Here is a 15,920-nt window from a genome sequence, read left to right as displayed (position 1 = left end):
TACTAAAGTCCCAGACATGGTTTCAATAAAGTGCTATGAGACTTACAAGAAGGAAAAGCCCTTCCAACAATGGCATTTGAGGTGAGGGACTTAGAATGGCTTTAAGACCAGGTACCGTTCATTCTCAGCACGAAAGGCGCCCACTTTTCCTAAAGGAGGAGCTAAGTATATGACAAACCGGGAAAATCTCAATCTACTAAAAGCAATGCTTGGCAAAAGGATAGCTCATTATAGTTTGCAAAGCTTCTATATACAATATATTTAATATCATAAGTATTACCATCAGTCATTAAAATCTGGGACCTAAGAAAGGATGAAGATACCTTTTGAAGTTACAGAGACAGTAATGTGAAGTGCAGAGACAAGCACTAGAATCTGTAACTTCTGACTCCAACTCTAAAACCCACTACACCCGCCTTGGCCACCTAAGAGGCTGCATAGTTGAAAGTGCAATTCTTAAGACTGGTGGGACTGTAAATCCTAGACTATATGGGTTTTTTTTTTTCCCACAGGTTTGTCTGAGTTTGGGGAACCTCCCTAATCTTATACAGAGCAGTTAAACTGGGTCAGGAATCACTTGAGAAACTCAATCCATTCAAAAGCTGCCAAGTGGAGTAATCTATTGCTTGAATTAGGTCTCAGGCAGGTACAGCATCATCATGCTCAATACCCCACCTATCCTTATAGGCAGGCAAACTGGAAATCATATCATTAAAGACAATGGTTAGATCCAGTGATCGAGAATTGAGTCTAAGACTGAACAGATTTTAGTTTATTTATTACTTTTTTAAGATTTTATTTATTTGAGAGAGAGAGACTAAGAGAGAGCATGAGAGCAGGTTGAGGGACACAGGGAGAGGCAGACTCCCCACTGAGCAGGGGGCCCAATGTGGGACTCCATCCCAGACTCCAGGATCACGACCTGAGCTGAAGGCAGCTGCTTAACTGGCTAAGCCACCCAGGTGCCCAAACACTGAATAAATTTTATAAAGACAATCGCACACCCCTGGCTCTTCGATTCAATTTACATGTACTCTGTACTGAAAATGACCAAACAGGGCCATCCCAGAGTAAGAACTGCCACAGTCCCCACTGTGTAGCCACAGGCAGACTGCCAGGAACTTTAACTTCTAACAGGGGTCTATGTGTACTTAAAGGAATTTGAAAAAAAAAAAAAAAAATCTAGAAAATGATCTTAAGAAACTGTCTCTGCTGGGGCACCTGGGTGGCTCAATGGGTTAAGCCTCTGCCTTCGGCTCAGGTCATGATCTCAGGGTTCTGGGATCAAGCCCCGCATCGGGCTCTCTGCTCAGCAGGGAGCCTGCTTCCCCCTCTCTCTCTGCCTGTATCTCTGCCTACCTGTGATCTCTATCAAATAAATAAATAAAATCTTTAAAAAAAAAAAAAAAGAAACTGTCTCTGCGCAGACAAATGGCTGAATTAAAAGTATGGTAGGAAATAACCAGGGTCTCTCAAAACAAGTACTAAGAGGCAATCTGTAAGTAAGAACCGTCTCGTAAAGGTAGGAGGGACATTTTAAATATTAAAACAAATCTATACGTAACATTTAACATGTTCTCACATGCCAACAAAGAATCACTGTCTTACTGAGTAACGGATGTGTTGACATTTCAAGGTTTAACCATCTTCATTTAGATCAAGCAAAGATCCTGTACAATGGAAACAACAGTGTGTTCTGGGGATGCTGCTCTGTACTACTCTGCAGAAATGACATTCACTATTTGGTTATTTCTAGAATATCAGAAACATTATGGATTTTTATAACCTCATCTTATACTTGACCACTAAATTCTGATACTAATTATAATCTTTGGTTCAGCTGATTTACTTGGATTTTCTGAGGAGGTACTTTCCTCTTCCTTGTCAAAATTTGGAGCCTTGTTTCCTTTCCTGTCTGACTGTATCACCTATAAAGTAACAGCAGCAGCAGCAGCAGCAGCAACTCCTTAGAGAGACTACACTCAGGATAGGCCGGAGGCTCTTCTCCCCTTGTTAGTTACATGTTTGCTCATTTCAGCCTAGTGGTACTTAAAATGAGAAGATAGGTATTATTATCCCTATTTTATAAATGATGAAACTGAGGCACCGATAAAAGGTCACAAAACCTCTAAGCTGAGCCAGGTCGATGAACCACCTCTCTACACTGTCATTTTGGTACAGTATGCACTCTAGTTGGGGAAGGGCGGGAGGCGGAGTTCAAGCTGTCAGACCACTGGTACGAACTCAATGTGTTCCCCTGGCCCTGCCAAATTCCTATTTTGAAATCCTAAAGTCCAATGTGATGGTATTAGAAGGTAGGGCCTTTGAAAGGTGCTTAGGTCATGAGGGTGAGGTCCTCCTGAATGGCATTAGTGCTCTTATCAGAGACCTCATGGAGCTGATAAGTCCCTTCCACCATGACACCATGACGGCACAACCAGCTTGGGCTTCTCAGCCTCCAGAACTGTGAGAAACAAATTTCTGTTGTCTATCAGCCACACCGTGTGTGGTATTTTGTTGTAACAGCCCAACAAGACTAAAACAGCCACAGAGAAGCCGACATGAACATGGGAACCCTCATCTTCTTCCTGATTCCAGCTGCTGCTGTTTGCCACAAGGAAGGAGGCAATAAACTTGAGTCTGCCAGGAACCACGGAACTGATTCAAGGGTGGTTCCTGCCACCTTATCATCTTGGAGCCCATGTCATTCAGGGTCTGGTATTACTACTAAGCCAAGTGTGGCACTGTCTGGCTGGTCAGGCCTGAAGACAGTGGTCCAGGGACGAATGGACACCAGCTGCAACAACGGGCATCATTCCACCACAGCAACACGCTCAGTGGGAATGATGAAACTCACCAGGAACACAGTATCAAAGAGAAGACAATTTCTGAATCGTTCCAGCAACAGGTAAAATGCATCATCTCATCATCTGACTTTCCCTCTATCACTTCATCAAAAAGACTGCTCCCTCACTATGTAACAACATACGTGTGTGAAGAGAGCAGGACTAAGGCAAAATAAAGTTAGATATGCCAGGAGTTTCGTGGGTTCCTTTCAATGTCTTTTTATTCTTGAAGTTTCCAGCGGTCTGCCCTACTGATCCAGACATGGCATTTTGCTCAAATGAAAGGACTGCTCTTTCCCTCGCCAGTTTATACCTTGGGAACACACAGACCCTTCCACATAGTGCTCCAAAGGGAGACAGGGGGAGCAAAAAGCCCTCGGATTTGTGAGCTTTTCCTGCTAGACAAGCAGAAGAATGAGACTAGATAAGCCGAACAGTAGGTAGGTCTTATGGCTGACAAGCAGCTTTGTTAAATGTAAAGGAAAGATAAAAACACCCAAAGAACAATTACAGGCTCAATCAAAATGCTTTCTCACACCTGAGATTATATCCTCTTCATGATTCACCCAGCCTGCCCTGAGAGACTTCGGCGCAGTCCCCAAGAACAAGGGAATGTATTATTTGCTATTTCCACCTTCCTTATGCAATTTGCGAGTCACAAAGGGCCACCCCCACTTGCTGCCGAAGAGTTATCTCTAAAACACAAATATAATACCACGGGAGTGAACTCACTGCTGACAAGACACAACCCAAACCCAGAAGGTTCCTGAGAACTCTGGGATCCGGCTACTGTAGCAGGATGCGGGCTGAGTGCTCTAGAGTCCCGGTCAGGTGGCTCTGGGTTTGAATCTATACTTCATCTATGGACTGTAGGACCATGGCTAAGATCCCAAAGCCTTGGTTTCCTCTTCTAGAAGGGGATGCGCTGTCCCGGCAACCACACAGTGGGCGCCTCTGAGAGCTCACTGTTGTGGTCCTCGCGTGCCACAACACGTAAGACTCCCTCCTTCCACCTGTCTCTCCATTCTCTGCCCCACCGCCCAGCTCAGTTACTGGCCTGCGTCCATTACTCAGTCAATATCCGAAAACCTTCCCGGACCAGCAGGTTTGCTTCCAGTCTCTTTCTTAGATCTGAATTCCCTCTCTGTCACCTGAACTTTAAAAAAAAAAAAAAAAATGCTTTTGTTAAAATGTTTGGAAGGGAGAAGATACAGCAATGAAGAAAAGCAGTGCTACACTTCCATTTAGGGGGCCTGGGAGGAGGGCCCCCAGATCTTGACCCCACACAGGCACACCGTGTTAAATTCTTAATTTCAGCAGCATTTTAAGAACCATACAGTCTGTGGATGTACATATACACTGCAAGCCAGAGCAGGAAGACCAGGTTTTATGATGCTGTTTTAATTCTTCTAGAATCTGTTCCTGCTAGACATTTACAGACATACCCTTTTTTTTAAATATAAAGGCAGAAGTCAAGAGCCAGGGTAGTCGAGAAGGATAAACAAAGCTTTGCAACTCGAGGGGCTGCCCCCTGAATTTTTCTGCCATGACACCCTCATTTGGATGCCATCAGTCTCATGCACTGTGTGCAGAAAGTTATGTCTAGTCACAAACCACGTAAGTGGCTTTATTTTTTTAAAGCCTGGGCAATGGCTTGTTATGTTTTAGACATTAACTCTGACACTGGCTTTCTAGACGATGTCCATCTGGCAGCATCTATACTAAAAGTGAAAATTTTTGATAACGCAGCATGAAACTGATGACCAACACTAGTACTAATAATGTCTGGGATCTCTATCTCGACACCACCGTCACTGCGGGCTGGAGAGGTCTGCTGTGGCGGCTGTCCTGCGCGTCGCAGGAGGCCAGAAGCATCCGCAGTTTCTGCCCACAGATGACAGTAGCTCCTACTCTCACTGTGACAACCACACATGTCTCTAGACCTTGCCAAATGTCCCGGGGATGGAGAGATGGGTGCAAACTCTCAGCTTGGTTGAGAAACTTGCTTGAGAACCACGGGTCTGTGTCATAGAAAGAAAACAATCGTTTGTTTTTTTAAAGAAGTAAGAGAGTTATTAAGAACTGTAATAAACTGCACGGCCCTGGATGACTCAGGAGGCTGAGCACCCGACTCCTGATTTCAGCTCAGATCCTGATCTCAGGATTGTGAGATCGAGACCCGCATCAGGCTCCAGGCATAGTGTCGGGTCTGCTTCAGATTCTCTCTCCCTCTGCCCCTCCTGCTCGTGCTTTCCTCCCTCAAATAAAATAAATCTTAAAAAAAAAATTGTGATAAATTCCATTAACAGATGTTTTGACCTTAAGTCCACCTACAATACACACATTCTCCTCCACAGAGGAATTTATTACAGTATTCACAATATGTGACCAGGGGCGCCTGGGTGACTCAGTTGGTTAAGCGATTGCCTTGGGCTCAGGTCATGTCAAGTCCCGCATCTGGTTCCCTGCTCAGCAGGGAGCCTGCTTCTCCCTCTCCCTCTGTCTGCCTCTCTGCCTACTTGTGCCCACTCTCTCTCTATCAAATAAGTAAAATCTTAATAAAAAACACCAAAGTATATGTGACCAGACTATTTCATTCAATTCATCAATATTTCCTAGATTTTGATGCACGGAAGAGACAACTCTTTTTGGATGAAGGAAATAAGCAATTGTCAAATATAGGCAAAACTATCAAATCTTTAAAGGCATCAGTCTTCCGAGGCTGAGATTTTTGTATATCCTTTTCTCCCTATCACCTGATCTCTTACTCCAAACATACCTTTCTGTGGAATTATATCTGGTATACTTGGGATCAGAACTAAACTGGGGGCACTTGGGTGGCTCAGTTGGTTAAGCATCTATCTGCCTTCAGCTAGGATCATGATCTTGGGATCCTGGGGTCAAGGCCCACATTAGACTCCCTGCTAGGTGGGGAGTCTGCTTCTCCCTCTCTCTATGCCCTGTCCCACCAAGCTGGTGTGCACTCTCTCTCTCTCTCAAATAAAATCTTGAAAGGAAGGAAGGAAGGAAGGAAGGGAGGGAGGGAGGAAGGGAGGGACTAAACTGAAAACTACAAGGACAAGAACATTCTTCCCAATCTGGAAACCCAGCACCTGCGATGATGGGAAACTTCTATTAGAAGGCCCTGAATCTTTACTTTCCTACTCTATTTAGTTTTAGGAGGAACTTTAAAGAGGTTTTGTTGTTGTTGCCAACATTTATTTTAAAGGAAGACAGTGTTTTTAGCAAAAAAAGAAAAGGACGAAAATAAATTAAAACCCTTAAGAGAAAGTGTGCATGACCACTTTAAACTGGGAGGTTAAAAACAAAAAAAGTCTGTTTCCTTAGAAATGGGACCAAAAAACCTCTCAGAAGTATGTTTTTCCTTTTATCTTGTTCCCTACATCTAGGTATCAACTTTTCGTTCATCAGCATTTCCCCCAGCCTAGCTCAGGGCTTCATTATCTTTCATCAGGTCTATTTCAACAACTTCCTTGTCTGGTTTCTCTCACCTTCTTCTCATCCTCCTTTCTGGATCAGTGGGAAAGGTTACAGAGTGTGAGGGGAGGCAGCCTCCTGTCATCATCATCTAGAAACAAAAATTATGTGAGTGCTCCCCAGGAACAGAGATGACAGTTCCCAATACACATCCTAGAACTCAAACCCCTTCACCACTTGCTCTAACCTTATTTCCTAACGACTCCTTTCTCCTCTTCCCACAAAGCACTGATATTACCTTCACTCTTGCCTACAATCCAAATCTTTGTTCAAGCTGCTATTGTCTACAATGCTCTTTCCTCCCTCCTTCACTTGCAGGCTCCCACCAGCCACTCCCAGACCGCATGATCTCCCCTTATTCAATAGCTAATCGCCATTTGTTTGCATCTCTATTAGGGCAATTGCTTACTGGCTGCTTATAGCCCTTGAGGGGCTCAGAGCTCTGTATCCCTACTCCAAAGGAATATGAGACCAGACTGCTTCTCCAAGCAGTTCTCAGGCATCTTCTGTCAACTTGCTTGAAAAAGTCTGTCCTTTAAAGATGCATCAATTTCGGATAGGTCAAAAATATTTAGTTGAGCCCTTGAAACTGTCAGGCGTGTGATGTAACAGGACTGCCCTCAAGGAGCCGTTAGCAGAGAGAAGGACAAGATGGAAACACTGCTGGGCACAATCTGTTGGATTCCCAAGCGGAAGGAAGGGGAAGGCCCTTTTCTCTATACATGGTGTGGAAAATTCTGAAAAGCTTCTTGAGCAAGGTGGTGTTTGAGGTAGGATTTCGCAGCTGGGTGGTGACTCTGATGTTTGAGACCTCCAAGTACAAGAAACAGCAGGGGAAGGCCAGGCAGGTGGGGCCTGAGGAACAACAAACAGCCCAGGGGAGTTGGCACCCAGTGGGGGGTCTACTGGACAGCAGTGCCCTTAGTCCAATGGACGCCAGGCCTCCGAAAGGCTCTGTGTTAGATAGGAATGTGCACTCATGTGGAGAAGCCTCTGAAAAGTCCAGGCCAGTGGTCAAGTAACAGAACCATAATGGGGGAAAAATAACCTAACAATAGCACTAAGATTGACTGGAGGAGGAGAGGAGACCCTTGGGTCTTTGGAGCAGATAAGACCCAGTGAGGGTAGTTGGGAACGGGGAGCAACTTTGACAGGGACTGTGGAGACAGCATTAGGAGGATGGGACACACAATGACTTTAGGGGGAAAGGGGTGGGCGAGGTCTAAAACTCCCACCCAAGGTGACTAGCTTTATTGCTAGAAGTAAGAAAGCCAAGACAAGGAAACGAAATGAAGAGCCGTAAGAACATAATGCCACTGAGTATTCAACTCACAGAATGCCAAGACAGGAGGGGAGAAATGGAATATTTCACAAGTCTATGTGCTCACAGCATTTCACTTACCTACAATGATTTCTAATGTCTAGAAAATAAAAGCTCTGTGTTTATTTTGCTTGTCTCATGCTCTCTCATTGGTCTGACTCACTCTTGGGGACAAACCCCAGGATGATCTGTAAACCAGTGCTAACAAGTTGGAGGCCCTGGTAACGTATACTTCACTAAAAACACACATGGATGGGTCTGAATCATCTCTCCTCTTGCCCTAAATGTCAGAAAAGTCGGCCTGGTCGGGATCCACGTGGTTCGTTGTTTTCCTGTGTAGAATACACCTGACAACTTCCCAGATGGGGAAGCAGTTTAACAGAAGGCCAGCTCACGGAGTCACACCACCTCATGGAGAGTGACTCATAAAGGTAAGGGATTCTAGTTCTAAGCACGGGTGGTGTGACTTCAGGAAGTTTCAACAGCACTACAATCAGTTTGGGAACATACTATTAAGAAAGAAGGAAAAACAAACAAACAAACAAAAACCCTCAAAGCAATTCCTCAAAGCTGAAAAGGAACCTTTTAAAAGGTCACCTTTTAAAAAAAGATTTGCAGTCATTTAGAGGTACAAATCCAACATGGAAATCAAATTATGAAGTGAGACAAGCCCATCCCCGCCCATGCTATAAACACTCCATTAACAGTGTGGTTTCAGGCAGCCTGTTCAAACTTTCCACCCGATGCTAATCGCATTATCTCATAGGTTAAATTATACTTGAACGGGAGGTCTCCCATTCAAGTACCAACTTTCCATTCAATAGCAACATACCAGAAGAAAAGGTCTAGAAAAGAGCAGCCCAGGAGTTTTAAATCCCAAACACCATCCTGGTTTTGTGCCTCAGATTTTTGTTGTTGTTGTTGTTTTGGTATTTTTAATCCTAGATTTTCTTTTTTTTTTTTTAAGATTTTATTTATTTATTTGGCAGAGAGAGAAATCAGAAGTAGGCAGAGAGAGGGGGAAACAGGCTCCCCACTGAGCAGAGAGTCTGATGAGGGGCTTGATCCCAGGACCCTGAGATGACCTGAGCCGAAGGCAGAGGCTTAACCCACTGAGTCACCCACACGCCCCAATCCTGGATTTTCTAGTAGAGTCAGTGTATGATTTACAAGAGTAAACAGGCTGAAATGTGAAAAGAGCAATCGAGGCATTCTCAAGGTTTCACTGAAGTCATTTCACCAGCGTTTCTAGATCAGGAGAGGCCACACGGATGACATTCACTAGCTCTCCATGGAATTGGCTCACACATTCCCCCTTTCCCTATCTCTCGTAAAGCTCCCATTTTAAGAACAAACTAATAAAAAATGTTTCCTTCCTTCCCCAAATCTTGACACATACCCCATTAACCCTTTTACATAAATCACTACCACCAGCTTGGGCACCCCCTGGGAACTGGTCCCTGCTGAGGGCCACCAAGTCTCCTCAGGAAGCCACGAGCCGGATGGCACTACCACGCTGAGAAGGTGGAACTTCTTCCCAAGTTCACCCTTCACCAGGCCGGTCCACAAACACTCAACACCAGAACAAAACCACCCAGTGAAAGGTGAAATTTCACCCCTACAGAAATCACCAAGACTACAAATAAGACTCAAGGATTGAGGCAGCATGTTTTGGTAAGAAAACCACTTAAGAGTTTTATATTTCAATTAACTTTGCTACTGGGTGGTAAGTCACAGTCCTTTTTATTACAAAGTTTCAAACACAGAAAATTAGGGTAATAAACACCCCATTTACTCTTCATCAAAACTGAACAATTTTAACAGCTTATCTTATATTCACCTATTTATATGTTTGTTTCAGGCAAAGTATTTTATAAATTATAACCACATCTCCCCCGAAGTAATTTAGTATGTACCTCTAAAAAACAAAGACATCTTCTTCCTAACTATAAAACTAGTATCACCCCTAACAAAATCAAAATAATCCCTAAGATCATCTTATCACAAGTATCATTCATACTCACATTTCCTGCGGTTATTATTCTTAAGCACTGAGACGTGAGACTAGAAAATTATACCAATGATTGGTGACATTCCATTTCCTTTTTGAGCCATCCTTCTTCTCAAAGGTAGCTGCTTACATGATTTCTTTATCCTTGCTTTGAGTTCAAGTGTCCCAAAGATAACATCCACCTAAGCTCCGACTATAAATCTATGTTATTAACAGCGACAACAATGACTTCATGAAGTAAAGAAGTGGAGGGAAAGAGAAAAAATGACTTTCAAGGAAAAAAAAATTGACAAGGACAATTTTCCAGACACTGGGCTATTATATTACTCAAATAGTCTCCCCTTCTTTTCCTTTCTGAATCATTCCTCCTAGCCTAGATTCTTCAGAATTCATTATTCTTAAAAGTGAGTATTTGAAACTCTTGGCTCTTACGTCCTCTCTCTGGGCTTCTTTTTAATACATCTTAACAAGTGTGGTTGCTCCTTGCTTGCTCTCACCTTCCACTCATTTTTACCCCCCTTTGTTATATAATTGCCTTGCTTTCATTCACTGACAGCACCCGTCTGGAGACAGACAGTTTCCTTATCCACCAAGTACAACATGCTTTCCCCAGGCCTCAACCTCCCTGCTCTCACCAGGCTCCACTGCACTGCCCTCTCCAAGTCCAAGGGGCTCCCCGGGAAGCTCTTCTGCCTTTGTTTCTTCTTGGTCCTTTATTCAGAGATGGGGATGTTACCTGTTCACAGACGACTTATAAATCTGGAAAAGGTCAAGATAAATATGTATTTACTTAATTTTCCTCTAGAGTCAGAATACAAGTGGTGAGCTGCATGTGAAAGGAAAGTGAAAGTCACCTTACTGACTAATTCTAACAGATCTCTCTCCTGTACAATGGTTAGAACGCCTTAGGTGTGGACAGTGCCTTCTAGCACTCTCCAGGCAACAGCAGTGAGGGAAGCAGACTCTGGAGCCACATATCCTGGGTTCAAATCACACTTCCTAGCTGTGTAATATTACAAGACACTTAACTAAATCTTTGAACTTCAATCTGTACTTGTGAAAAATGCAGGTAATAATAGAACCCATCTCCTGGCTTTGTTGTGAAACCTGCATGAAGAAATAAAAGTAAAACGTTGAGTTAACAAAGTGTTTAGGTAATAGCACTAAATAAATGTGAGTAGTTTATGCTAACTGTGACCTAAAGATTCAATTACGAAAAGTGGTTATTTCTTCAGTATCTAATATTTATCACTGGCAAAACTGGCTGGGATAATGTTCCTTGGCATACTCTGTTAGTCCATAGGCCTTTTTGAAAGAAAGTTTGGTTATTTTAAGTTTAAAACCCAGGCTTTATCTCATGTAATACAGAAAGTACACGAAGTGTTGTTCAATGCTAGTAGTTACTTTTGTAAATAGATGATTCATGCTAATTAAACTCGCAACCCAGGAGAATAAAATTAGCTTGTTTCGACATTTCCTTTTGTTCAGTAATTACACTTCAAGGTTATGTAGATACCACATTACTATAATTTTGCCTGAGAGACAGACTGCACACCCACATCTTTAAAAACAGGCACTGCTGACAGAAATCCAGGTGCTTGCTGAGTAAGAGCCCTGCAGACTTCATAAGCAAACCTTCCACTAACCTTGTGCTCCACTGTTACTTATTTCTGTACATATCGTAGCTAGTAAGGAAGGCCTGAGATCATTTTTGCTTGTTATAGATTCACCGGATTTGCAGGAGGATGAGAATTTAAAAATAGAAGCCAAACGTGGCTGCCGTTTCTCTCCGATGCTTATGTTCCAATAGCAATCTGTTCTCCCGTGATGACAGCAAGCGTTCCATCAGATGACTTAGATTTTCATAGACCCAGTCAGAATTCCACTACTGCTCAAATGGCATGGGTTGGGGGGGGGGGGGACCTGAGACATACAGATACATCACATTCTGATCCATTTGGTTTCTCCAAGCGTCGTCTTTATAGACAGCTATCTGGGGATGGCTTTCATGAGAGGTGATAACAAGGCGGTAACACTGATGAGTGCTCATTATGTGCCTGGCATGGCACTGAGTCACTGACATAAGTTGGGTCACAAAGAACCTTCATGACATTGCCTAAGTAAATCTCCTTTCCACAGATTGGGAATGCAGAGCTGAGGAAGGGAAATGAGATTTCAGAGGCAATGGCATGCATATCCAGGTTTTGGGGAAGCCTGAAGTTTATATTAGTTTTAAAGGGGGAAAAAAAAGGTCATATTATGAGTACAAAATTTGGTTTAACGCCCTAGAGGGGGTCGGCATACATAAGGAATCCTGAGGTAGGAGCTTCCACGGTAACCACCTTGTATCTGCCTGACGACCCCGCTGAGCTGCAGAGACAAAGGAATCTGATGAACAGAAACATGAATTGTAAAGTGAAAATCATTCATCTTTAGAAAAGCTTGGCTATAACGAAGTTGCACATGGCTGAAACAATTTCTTTTTAAATAGATCTGGTTTTTGGTTTAGTATGTCCGGAGAGACTGAGCAGGGGGGAGGCAAGCACGCAGGATGAATGAGCAATCTTTGAGGAAGAGCCAAGCAGTCATTTACATGGTCTGAGTCTGCAGAATACAGAAAAAGTCTGAGTTGTGCACTGCACGTTCCTTCGGAAATCTCTGCCCTTTTGGGTGCAGTGAGAAGTCAGAAAGTTTAGACACAATTTATTGGTGATGCCTTGTGAATAAAACTTGTGTGAAAGCAGTAATCGCTTTTCTAAACACTATGCCAATTTTTCTTGAGTGGTTTCTCCACTGTTAGCGAAATATGTGATGTGGACTGAACACATTCCCTCTCTTGGAATCAATTGTTTGTTATACCAAAAAAACTTTTTCTTATCCAAAATGAGACACTTATTTTCCCAGAAGGAAAGAAGGTCTTTCTTTTTTTTCCCAAAACACATCTCCTAATTTTAGAATTCAGTCTAAGGTGACTCTTAATACCATCGTATCAGAGCATGGCTCTGAGAAGAAGTTCAATTCATATTTTATCTTTTCTCAAAGTGTTATGAAACTTTTTTTTTCACATGAGGAATTTCATGAAAATTTCTGATGAAGAGTATGTGAAAGGCACTCTGAACTGTGATTTCCTAAAAATGCTGAGCTGTCTTATATTCTGAAATACACGTGAATAGAGCTGCATATAGCTGCCCAGGCTGTGCACTACACAAATCCAAGGGCCACCATTTACACAAAGTGACGAGCGCTGCCTGGAGCAGGATAGTGCAGGGCCCCAAGGGGAAGAATGGTTGCTACTTCTGCCAGAAGGAGGACCTACTTAGAAAAATGAAGGGGGCATGCCAAGAGATATATGGGCGAGCTGGATGCAAATGGCTAAATCTGGGACAATCTGAACATCAAAATAAATAAGGACAGGAATAGATTATAACCCAATGAATGAAGTAACAATCCATAATTCTGTAATAGGTGAGTAAGCAAATAAATAAATGAGAGAGAAGGAAAAGCTCTCCTTGCAGTACAAAGACAACAAACAAAGGAAAGAATCAACAGTGGGATCTGGTTAGAAATGGGCCGTTCTGCCCCATCTTCATGGTAAAAACCGAATCAGACAGAAATCAATAGCGACACAAGGACAAGGGTGGGGAGGTTTAGAGAAGGACCACTCCTTTCAAATATCCTAGTAATCACTAAGTCATCCTCACCAATGGGATTAGTGCCCTTATCGAAGAGAAAGGAGAGAGACAGTAGAGTCTCTCCACCAACTAAGCACACAGCGAGAAGACCATCACCTGCAAACCAGACTCCAGACCCCGGATGGTTCCTGTCTCCAGAATGGTGAGAGATGAACTGTTTATAATCTCCCCCATCTACGGTATTTGTTATAACAGCCTGAACTAAGGCAGTCCTATTTCAAGGTTTTTTTTTCCCTTTTAAGATATTTTCTTTCACGTGAGGTAGTATGATCTTAGAGTCCATGTTTCCTTTTAGCTTTGGCAACCTCAAATTTTCAACTAAAAAAAGTATCATTTCCTTTTCTTTTTAATTTTATTTTAATTCCAGTATAGTTAACATACAGTGTTATATCAGTTTCAGGTATACAATCTAATGATTCAACACTTCCATACATCACCCAGTGCTCATCATGACAAATGCCCTCCTTAATCCCCATCACCTGTTTAACCCACCCCCCCTACCCACCCACCTATCCCCCCTACCCACCCACCTATCCCCCCTACCCACCCTACCCCGTTTCCGAGTTAAGTGAACCACCATCTTCTTACAGATAAAGACTAAGCTGTTGAACATATCATATCTTTCTTCCTAGTGGAAGCTGAATGGCTGTTAATTTAAAAAAAAAAAAATGTTCAAGACAATAAAACACAAATTCTTGGGGAAATCTTTTCTTCTGACACCGTGAATGTCCAACCCAGAACAGCAGGTCCCAACCTCAGCTGCATAATTTAACTACATAATTTAAAATCCTGATGCCCAGCCCACCCACACTCAGGACTAGTCACAGCAGAACCTCTGGAGATGAAGTCTGGGCACTGGTCATTTTTAAAGCTCTCTAGGACACTTAAATGTGTAGCCAGGTTTGAGAGCCCTTAAGAATCTACATTAATAAAGAATTATATCTTTTGTGGACAGATCCAAAGGACTCACAAAGGTTTTTTTTAGAATTAGTCTCACTGGGGCGCCTGGGTGGCTCAGTGGGTAAAGCCTCTGCCTTCGGCTCAGGTCATGATCCCAGGGTCCTGGGATCGAGCCCCACATCAGGCTCTCTGCTCAGCAGGAAGCCTGCTTCCCTTCCTCTCCCTCTGCCGGCCTCTCTGCCTACTTGTGATCTCTGTCAAATGGATAAATAAAATCTTTAAAAAAAAAAAAAAGAAAATTTGAAAAAAAAAAAAACAACAACTGTGCTCCATAGAATCCCCTCCAGGATTTCATCCAGGAAGTGGTTTATTTGTCTAATATATTGAACTGTCCAGGGGAAAAAAAAAAAAAAAAAAAACCCTTAGAGAATTAGTCTCACTGCCTTAACTATACAAGCAGATAGCCAGAGGGGAGGCAGGTGGGGAAGGGGGGAATAGGTGAAGGGGATGAAGAGTACACTTATCATGATGAGCAGTAAGGACTATATATGGAATTGTTGAATCACTATATTGTATACCTGAAACTCACATAACACTGTATGTTAGCCATGCTGGAACTAAAATTCTTTTAAGTTAAAAAAGAATCAGGCTCACTTGTCGAGGAATGTACAGTCCCAACTAGCAAGTGAAGTTATATGCGTATCCAGGAAAAAGGTAACTGAATGAAGACTGGGGTCTGTGCCAAATGAACGTGAGACACCATACATACACGTGGAGACCCCACCCGCAGAGTGGGGATGCCCACACCCTCCTGATGTAAGGACAGGCCCTGATGATGATAAGAACAAGGCTGAGGAAGGCCACTCCGGCCAGGGAATCGCATGAATGGGAAAGTAGCTAGTATGTCCGGCCAACAGTGAGGCAATCAGGCTCACTTAGATGGAAGGTTTGCTCTCCAGGGCAGAAAAGGTGAGTGTGGAGAAGCAGACTAGAACCAGCCCCAGGGGCTTTGAGAAGTAAGCCAACAAGTCTGGTGGCAGTTTGGAGTCTCTACGGAGATTTAAAGCTAAGGACCAAAGGAAAGTATTCCTTTGGGAAGACCGCATTGATAAGCTATTCACAGTGAGATCAGGGGAAAGACTGAAAACTCAATCTACGGACGAGAACAGCATGGTACATCAGGTAAAACTGCGTATGTTGAGATCAAACAGAGACTTATACCTTCCTTTACAGTTTTCCATAAAAGACAAGCACCAGGAGTTTGGGCTTCCTAAAAATAGCACAGATCTCGCCTGTCATGGGACCTCCTGGCAGAAGAGACTGGGCAGGCCAGAAGGTTGTCTTGTTCTCTGGTCCCTCTGCCCTGGCTCCCGATCCGACGATGTAATACTTTCTGCTGCTATATGTTCCTCCTTCTTCCATGAACGCTACGCCTATGGTCAGCAAATATAACTCTAGGGGACAAACTTTCAGGCTAGAGAAATTCTTTCTTATAATTTTTTTTTTTTTTAAGAAGAATTTTGAGAAGCTGGGTGATCCTAAGGTCATACTGGCAATTTCAGCCTCCTAGGGATGAAAATGGGGGCCAAACTATTCATTTATACAATGCATATTAAACACTTACATTTTGTGCCATTCTAGCCAGTGGAACC

The 15,920-nt window shown here is 43.1% G+C and overlaps 1 protein-coding gene across 2 annotated transcripts in view; it reads right to left on the bottom strand.

Annotated features, from left to right (window-relative positions):
- Positions 1–15,920, bottom strand: part of GAREM1 (GRB2 associated regulator of MAPK1 subtype 1) — a 199,810-nt gene that overhangs the window by 106,320 nt on the left and 77,570 nt on the right. The window lies entirely within an intron of this gene.

Source organism: Martes martes, assembly GCF_963455335.1.
Source record: "Martes martes genome assembly, chromosome: 13".
Lineage (NCBI taxonomy): Eukaryota > Metazoa > Chordata > Mammalia > Carnivora > Mustelidae > Martes > Martes martes.
The sequence above is the reverse complement of the archived record's forward strand: the minus strand, read 5'-3'. Positions and strand labels throughout refer to the sequence as shown.